Genomic DNA, 8,852 nt, shown 5'->3' with positions numbered 1-8,852 from the left:
TAGGCCATGTGTGGTGTGTTGTCAGATCTTGCAATGAAATAATGTAATGTGACTTTCACTAAAATTAGTTGTACTATACTACGTCGTTGGAATCCTTTCTTTTTTATTACATTATATGATATAGCAATAGTGATGACAAAACATTTAACTGTTTTTTTATATTATTCTTTCTTTATTTTAAATATATATTTTTTACAAACAATAAATTCGAGTATTCCCATTTACTTTTGGACCAACCAGTTAAGAAACAAAATTGCTAGAAAACAAATTTTGTTATTTTTGTCTAACATGTTATTGTCATTACCCTTTTTTTTATATTATTGTAAATTTATATTGTAGAAGCCTTCTTTTGAGAAGGAGATCATTTAAAAAAAAGGGAGTCGTCACCAGTTTTTTTAGGTGCGATTGGATCACTTTATAAAATATTTTGGTCTACGAAATTATGAGAAAACGGGCTCGGAAGTCGGTTACGTGAGAGGAAGGGTTAGCACTCTCGCAACGCCCAAAATTGGTACCAAATTGAATAGTTTTGTCTTAATGTCAAAAACTTGAAAGAATTTAGAAATAAGATCTCTTTTAAAGCCGAAATCATTTGAGTTGAAAATCAAAATTCTTTCATTTCAAAAGAATGCGAACATCACATCCAGCATGATTGGACACGATATTCTTAAACTTTTGTAACAAAGATTATCTCGTAATTTACAAAATCTATTAAAAGGGTACTTTAGATATTTAGACAAACGGGAAATCGCCACCCAGTGTGTTAGGGCACTATTTCCCGAATTCCTAAATTCAAAAGACATTGCCTTGTTTTTAATATTCCTTTGGGTTAAATGAAATATAAAGTTTTCTAAAAACGATGATGCATTTAACCTATTACAAAAGATCAATATTAGATTAACTAAACTACATACTTTCATGCAAATATAATGGGAAAATGGTAAGCACGACATAAATCTTACAATATACTTTAACATTTCATGCATATATAATTACAAATAACATGAATATACACATTATCATTTCTTGCATAAATACAAAATGGCGAAATAATGAATATATCGACACAAACTAAATATATATTAATAATATTTCATGCGAATATATTCTTAAAATAACAACATAAAATGATCAATTTTCATGCGAATATATGACAATGAATAAATAACATAAAAATAACAAATAATTTATGAGATGAAATTAGCCTGTTAAAACAATATCTAATAAATACAAAAAGGATAGAAATAAAAACAATAAATAAAAAATGAAATATATTAAGCAATATATAAGTAATAAAAGGAAATTTTTAAAAAATAAAAATATAATAAATAATAACAATGTATATGTTAATTTAGTAATTTACAAATTTAATAATAAATAATGAAATAATATATAACAAAAGAAAGATAATATAGGGAATAATATATAATAATATATGATATGTAATATATAAATAAAATATAATGAAATATAAATGATGTGATAAAATATCATATAAGGATAATACATATACTATTATTTAATAATAATTTGAAAAAAATTTAAAATTTTTACACAATTAATAAATAATAAAATAATACATAATTAATAATAGAATGAAAACGCAATGAATAATATATATAGTAAAATATAATATATACTAAATTTATAAATAAAATGTATGATAATATAAATAATATAATGAATAATATATAAATAAAAATTATATATACTATTTTATATAACTAATATTCATAAATATATAAGGTATTTAATAAATTATGCAAAAATATTTAAAAAGATTAAAATGAAATAAAACTAAAGTCTTTGGGCTAATTTTTTAAAAAATAAAAGATTTTAGGCCTAATTGGAACGCGCCCAAGATTACAAGGGACTCACTAGGCAATTTTCCCTAATCCCAAAACGGCGTCGTTCTTCAGAATGAATTCTAATGGCCATCGGGGCTAAATTGAAATAAAATATAAAGGTTAAGGTCAATTTAAAAATAAAAATAAAATGAAATTGTAAAAATTAAAAATGCGGAAGGATTGATTGAATAATTTACCCTTTTAATAAAAACACGCGGATCTCATTCGGGTTTCGGGTCAACACGTGGATCCTGGGCTTAAACTGCGTCGTTTTGATGCTTATGAATTAAGCAAAAACGACGTCGTTTTGATAATATTATATAAGCTAATTTTAAACCTAAAATTCATTTTAACATTTGTTTTTTTTAAAAAACTCCTTCAAAACCTCTGAAGGCCTTCTGAGCTCCGACCAGTGATCGGCCTAGCTCCGACGTCACGCACCACCACACGCGCGGCCACACACGGCGGTCAGTAGGCCCAAAAACTTCTCTTTTTTGGTAGAAACACAGGTAATCATTCTCCTTTTATTTTTTAAAAAATATTTTGTGCAAAAAAAAAAAGTAATAACCCAAAAACCTTTCGGTATTTCTTTGTTTCGTGTATATATGAAAAAAATGAAAATAAAATAAAAGTGCAGTTCTAATCCAAATAAAGTAGAAAAATAAACCTCTATCTTCTTTCAAAATCTTTGTATTCTCTGTATATATTTGTATCTCTTCCCCACCACTGTTTTTTTACACCCATTTATACTGTTTACAAATGAATCTAAAAAATTAAACCCCGATTCTGATTCTGATTTATTGGCTGATTGCTTGCTCCTTTCCTTTTCTTGCAGGTTAACGGCACAATCTTTAGCAGTGGGGCACTATCCGTGCGTCGATTGAGGTGCGACATGGGGCCGTGTTGCTTGCTGCGGCGCAAGGGTTTCCCAGGAAACCCTAGGTCTCCTGAAACTATTTGGGCATCAGGCCAAACACCGTTATTGGGCCATAGGGTCTAACTTGGGTCTGGTACGGGTTATTGGGTTTAAGTCTTAGTGGTTTTGGGTTAGTTTGAATTTGCATTTTAAATGTAACTGGGTAATGGATTGTGATTGTGCCTCGGGTGTACAAGGGGTATAGGGTTTAGGTATTTGGGTCAATAAACTGTAATTGGGCTAAATGTAATCTGGATTTGTAAATGGACTGTTTAAAGGTCCTTATTTAATGGACTGTTTTTTTGTTTTAGTTTCGGCAAACTTTGTTTATTTATTTTACGGGCCCGGGCAGAAATGGGCTACTACATATATGTTTTACTAATACTTATTTATTTATAGAGCTTATTGAATTGGTATCTTTTAATCAAATTTCAATTTACTTGAGCAATTATTGAAAATTCTTGATGGAATTTAAATCCAAAACACAATATTTTTCAATGTTTTTACGAAATAAAGCTTCATTTGATATTTTAAGTCAATTTTTTTTATAAATATATTTATTTACTTTATTTATTTTCTTGAAGTTCTTATAAGAAAGAGAGAAATTATCATATCAAAGACCTATGCAATGTCAACCACAAGACTAATAACTTTTTTACCGATTTCATATAGATTTGTTAATTATGATCTAAACTTGAAAATTCAACTCAATCTAATTTGGTCATTAAAAATCAACAAACTAAGCCTTTCCAAAGCTCTTGACATTTTTGGGTCAGATACTTCCTTGTTAAGCCTGAAAATACCAAGAGAGGGGTAATTTGGTATTTTAATTTTCTACAATTTTTTAAAATAACAAGTAAATGAAAGAAAAGCTTGGGCAATTCAATTTACAGTGGTTTGACCCCAATTGTCGACCTCCACTACCTTAGTATACCTCAACCAATGATTTTCTAATTCTCTATACTTGAATTGTTACATTTCAAGGAAAATGTATAACATTTACAAATCCTATCTTTTTTACAATGCTAAGATAGAACCTTCTCCCCTAACTTTTATTACAAAGGCTCCACTAGAAACCTCTCTAATCTCAAGGTTTTATACCTCAAAAACATTAAGTACACTCTTTACAACAAAAAGAAGATGAGCAAACTAACAATGAACATCTAATAGGTGTTTTTTTTTTGTGTGTGTGTAAGTTGAAGCTCTAAATACAAAGATGAGAGTAATAAAATATTTTTACAATAAGCTCTCAATAAATATGTAGAAGAGAAATAAATAATTTTTTTCTCTTGAACATTTTGCTCGTATGTTGCTCTTTGAGTTTTAAAGTGTTCTTCAAGAGTATATATACCAAGGAACGAGGTTGTGGATGCTTATAGATGTTGAGGATGACTTCTAGCCGCTACAAGCATTAAATCGGGCTTAAAAATTATCCATGCAACGCATGTCTCAAGACTTGATTGAAAAATAACCATTATATAGTCGTTGGTAGGCTATGTCTCGAGGGATACAAGCCAATGTCTCTAGACATGTAGCACATGGAGTAAAGGTTTGGTCCTAAACTTGCATGTCTCGAGACTTGACTACCAAAATACCGTAAAAACATTTCAAACACCTTAGAACATTTTGATAATGACTCAAAATCATTTGGATTAATTAAAACACTTTTTTTTAAAGAATACATTTAAAACATGTTTTTGGGTATATTGCAAGTTTATGAAAATGCTTTAAAGTTTTCAACCATATTTTCACGAAATGTCTTAGGAAATATTATATATATAATTTATCCTAAATGTTGTTGTATCAAAAGCTTGTGACATCAAAGCTAACACTTTTAAGGCATTTTATTTTTTAAGATCGATACAACTCGTACCATTTAAGATACCTCACTTTCTCAAGCATCGAGCCTTTCAAAGCTCTTGACATTTTCAAGTCACATGCTTTTAAGGTATCGTATCTTTTAAAATATACATTGCCTTTTCAAGCGTCGAGCTTTTCAAAGCTCTTGACCCTTTTATGACACATACCTATTAAGGTATCATATCTTTTAAGATACACATTGCCTTTTCAGGCATTAAGCTTGTTAAAGCTTTTAGCCTTTTCAATTCACATACCTCTTAAGGTATCATATCTCTTAAGATACACCTCGCCTTCTCAAGCATCAAGCTTTCGAAAGCTGTTAGCTTTTTCAAATCACATACCTTTTAAGGTATTGTATCTCTTAAAATACACCTCATATATTTTAAGATACACCTCGCCTTCTCAAGGGTTGAATTTTCTAAAGCTTTTGGTCTTTTCAGGTCACATATCGTTTAAGGTATTGCATCTCTTAAGATACACCTTGCATTCTCAAGTGTCGAGCTTTCCAAAGCTTTTGACCTTTTCAGGTCACATATCTCTTAAGGTATCTCTTAACTTACACCTCATCTTCTAGTGTAGCCAACTTTCCAAATCTTTTAACCTTTTTAAGTTACATATCTTTTAATGTATCATATCTCTTAAGATACATCTCGCCTTATCAAGTGTGAACCTTTTTAAAGCTCTTGACTTATCAACACACATATCTCTTAAGGTATCGTATCTCTTAATATACACCTCGCCTTATCTAGTGCTAAGCCTTTCAAAGCTTTTGACCTTTCTAAGTCACATACTTCTTAAAATACCTTGCATTCTCAAACACTTAGCTTTTCAAATTGTGTAACCTTTCCAGGTCACATACTTAAAGTACCTCTCCTTCTTAAGCATTTAGTTTTCAAAGCACGTGTGTAACAACCCGTTTTTGGGTCAAATAGAAGTAGTGGTTTTGGGACCACAAATCTGAAGTCAAAATATTTATTTTATTATTTTAACAAGGTTTACAGCAGGATAGATTAATTACGTGAAAGTTTCATAAAGAAATTTTATTGTTTAAATGCTTAATTCGGTAAAAAAAGACTAAATCGAAGTGTAAAAGTTGGGTTCTATTAGCTAAAAGTGTTTAAATGCTATAGAATTTAAAGGAGGAAGTCCTTATGTGTTAATTAGTCCAATTATGAGATAGTGGCTGAAAATGGTTTGGCAATGTGGTAATTTGAATTAATTTTTAAGGTTAATGTTGGTATTTGATAAATAATGTTAATATTAATAAAACAACAAAAGCCACCATCTTTCGTCTTCAATTTTCCACTGAACTTTCATGCTAAGAACCGCCATGGAAGCTTCAGCATTCAGCCAAGCTATTTTGGCCAATCAAGGTATGGTTTTTGTCCCGTTTTTAATGATTTCTATGTTTTTGAGATCGTTGCACCTTAATGGCTTAATCTAGCTAGCCCATATCTCCGATTTCAAAACTGTTAAAGTATTTGAATGTTGCCATTATTGAATGTATGATTATTTTGTTATTTGATGATGAAAAATAATTCATTGTTGTTAGATGTACAAGTTTTGTAAAGTGAATTTTGGTAAAAATGTCAATTTTAGATTAAATTGTGAATTATGAAATTTTCAGTGGTTGAATTTTAAAATAAATGAAAAATATGGGTTGATATGAGAATGGGTAATATTCGGCCAACATGAATTTGTATTAAACTGAATGAATTGTGATTTTATGTGATAAGGACTAAATTGCAAAAATGTGAAATAATAGGGGCAAAAATATGATTTTACTAAAATGTGTAAATTGTGCTAAATTGAATGAAATGATGATTAAATAAGTAAATTTTGATATTATATAGATTGAGATAAACGAGATTTGGATATAGAACGGGGGAAAAAAAGTATTGGATTAGTCGACCTAATTCGTCGTTATAGCGAACGAGGTAAGTTCGTATGTTTAATAAGCATTAAATTATATATGTATAAATGCTATATTATTGAAATGAAATGTGAACGTTATTGAGATTCGATACAGCAAAAATCCTGGTTGAACCTAAAGAATAGATAGGATACAAATGTCATGACATTAGGATTACTGAGATTATGTGTAAGACCATATCTGGGATTTGGCATCGATATGAGACTTCATGTAAGACCATAGCTGGGTATTGGCTTCGATATGAGATTATATGTAAGACCATATCTAGTATATGGCATTGGTACGATACTGTGTGTACGAGATTCTCTAGTATCCTTTAGCATTCCAAATGGTTCAACGAAAAATGTTGATGAAACGTGATTACAAGTGATGGTATGACTCAGTCGAGGTATTCGTGACAGAAATTGACAAGTAAGTGTTAAAAGTGAATTTCATATGATGAGTAAGTAGAAAATTATGAGAATTCATATGTTTCAATTGATTATATATATAAATGTGATGGTTATTGAATTGAATATAGTTTATTTCTAATTGCTTATGTTTATATAAATGTGAATGAATGGATAAGAAGTATTCAAATTATATAAGCATTGAAAGGAATAAACTTGTGAAATTCTTAGTTAACTATGTGAATGGATATATGACATAAAGGTGGAATTATACAAGTTATATTATAGTATTTAAATGGCTTAAAATGTGTTTATTTGATGAGATTAGCTATCATCGTACAAGCTTACTAAGCTTTATAGCTTACTTTGTTATCTTTTCTATGTTTATAGTGATTCGGAGGCTCTCTCAGGTTGGAAGTTATCAGAGATCATATCACACTATCCAGCTATGGTTTGGTACTTATAAGCTTTGTGATATTGGTTATATGGCATGTATAGGTTTTGTGGTTATTTATTGAGTATAAGTAATGTTGGTGATTGATGCATATGTGCTTGATATGTATTTAACCATGAGATTTGGCATGATTAAGTTATGTGGTTTAAAGTATATATATATATTCTCATGTGATATGAGTTATTTTGGTAAGCTTAATGTTGCTTTAAGTTAGTCAAATGGCCACTTGGTGTCTGTTGTGTAATAGCTTGAGATGTACTTAGTTTTGGTTTGGTATTCAAATGCCAAATTGGTTAATAAAGTAGATTGATTTAGTATAAGTTATATATGTGAATCTTGACTTATGAATCTTGTTGATTGGTATTGAAATGGTCTATAATGTGATGATTTGAGATTGATTTGGCTGTTTAATTGTGTATGGAAATGGTATCATTTGCACTTATTTATGTGTGTTTCCTTTAGGTAAGAAAGGTAGCTTGTAACTAGCCTATTTCCGTCTACACGGGTAGAGCACATAGGCGTGTGTCTCAACCGTGTGTGACACACGGTCATAGTACATGGCCATGTGTCATCTGGTGTTGTAATTGGAAGTAAGTCAGTAGACTCCACATGGCCTCACACACGGGCGTGTGACTTGGCCGTGTGGCATAAGTCAGTATACCCTACAGGTTTGACACGGCCTAGCACACGGCTTGGCACACCAGCGTGTGTGGCCATTTCGAATAGGCACACGGGCGTGTGGTTGGCCGTGTGACCCAAGTCAGTATGTACCCCCTGTTTTCACACGGCCGATGAAACTGGCTTGTTTAGTGGCCGTGTGAGACACACGGCCTACCCACATGGGCGTATGTCCTTTTGTTTGAAGAAAAATTTTCTAAGTTTCCCAAGTTTGTTCTGAATTATCGGTTTAGTCTCGAACCATTTTTAAAGCATGTTTAAGGTCTCATAGGCTCGTTTAAGGGACAAAGTGATTGAGTTTGACTGATGATTGTATGATTTGAACGAATGTATGAGAAAAGTACAGTTATATGTAATATAAGTCCAGCAATACTCCGTAACCCTATTCTGGTGTTGAATACGAGTGAGGGGCGTTATAACGTGATCTTCCCAGGTCACATACTTCTTAGAGTACCTCACCTTCTTAAGCACTTAACTTTTCAAAGTTTGTGACCTTCCCAAATCACGTACTTTTTAAAGTACCTTACCTTTTCAAACACAACTTTTCAAAGTTCATGACCTTCCCAAGTCATGTACCTTTTTTGGTACCTTGTCTTCTTAGGCACATTGCTTTTCAATTATTTTGACATTCTTAGGTCACATACCTTTTACCTTAGTTTCTTAGTCATTTTGCTTTTCCAAAATTCTTGACTTTTTCAAGTCATATACCTTTGTAGGCACCTTGCCTTTTCAAGTGTATCGTATTATTACGCACTTAATCTTTTCGAGTAGAATT

The sequence above is a fragment of the Gossypium hirsutum genome, chromosome A13 (genome assembly GCF_007990345.1).
Source record: "Gossypium hirsutum isolate 1008001.06 chromosome A13, Gossypium_hirsutum_v2.1, whole genome shotgun sequence".
Taxonomy (NCBI): Eukaryota; Viridiplantae; Streptophyta; class Magnoliopsida; order Malvales; family Malvaceae; genus Gossypium; species Gossypium hirsutum.
Note: the sequence above shows the minus strand (reverse complement) of the source record.